General features: G+C 50.1%; 1 pseudogene; it reads right to left on the reverse strand.

The window, feature by feature from the left end:
- On the reverse strand, nt 1–877 carry LOC149234685 (organic cation/carnitine transporter 4 pseudogene; annotated as a pseudogene).
- Between the last annotated feature and the right edge of the window lie 240 nt (nt 878–1,117).

Consider the following 1,117-nt stretch of genomic DNA (forward strand, 5'->3'; position numbering starts at 1 on the left):
TTATCTCATGATGCCCATGGCTTCTTTCAGCCTGCCCTTCACCAGGTACCACCGCGGGGACTCCCAAACGAATGGCAGAACGAAGATGCAATACACGGCCGAGGGAATCGAACCCGCGACGTACAGATATCTCCAGTTGCCGGAAAAGTAGGACAGAGCCGGCAGCACTGCTATGCCGAGAGAAAAGAAGTAGAAAGTCGACATGCCAACCGGTGCTCTCTTGGAAGGTCCGATGGCTTCCGTCGCCAAGACGAACGACGACAACCCCAGGCCACCATTGCTAATTCCCATCAATAGACGGAGAATTAAATAAACCCAGAAATTCGGCGACATTGCCGTCAAGAAACCAAAAATGGCATTGCAGATGCAGACCAACTTCAGGACACCCTCACGCCCCAGCGAAGAATCCGATAGATGCCCAGATATCCCTGCACCTGTATCAAAAAATAAATCAGAAACTTAAAGAAAATCTTAATGGCGATCAGCCGTCAGATATAAAAGCGCACAGGGGCTGAAAATATCAATTACCGAGAAAACACCCGACAAAGAATGCAGACTGCAGAAACCCAACTTTGTATTTCTGGCCGCAGACGAGATCCCATCCGCAGACCGTCGAAACCCCGGGGCCTCCGTCCCAGTCCCATGAGGCCCGGTCCATGGAGCATATAGATCCCGTCGGGCTGCAGGATTCGAACCTTGGCTTCACGGAAAGGAAATCCTCTGGGGTTTTCCCTCCATTGCAATGCCAATGGGGTTCATAGTCGGCGAAAATCATGACCATCGTAGGAAAGGCCTCCAGTGTCCGTGCGAGGCTCAACAGCAAGAAATGCTTAATCTGCCACCGCCCGAACAATAACTCAGAAGACACAGAGGCCATTGGGTTGGGAGACAAAAGGACAGTGTGAGGATCAACGACCAAACTTCCTTCAATCGTCTAACACCACAAATCTACGGTCAACAATAAGACACGGCATCGGCTGGGGCAATTCATTTCAAAGGGAAACGCCTTACGGCGTAATGAATTGAATTTTGTATCCCAAACTCGGTCAACAATAAGACATGGCATCGGCTGGGGCAATTCATTTCAAAGGGAAACGCCTTACGGCGTAATGAATTG

Source organism: Pinus tabuliformis, chromosome 8 (genome assembly GCF_031772625.1).
Source record: "Pinus tabuliformis cultivar Carrire ecotype Pingquan chromosome 8, CPIR1, whole genome shotgun sequence".
Lineage (NCBI taxonomy): Eukaryota > Viridiplantae > Streptophyta > Pinopsida > Pinales > Pinaceae > Pinus > Pinus tabuliformis.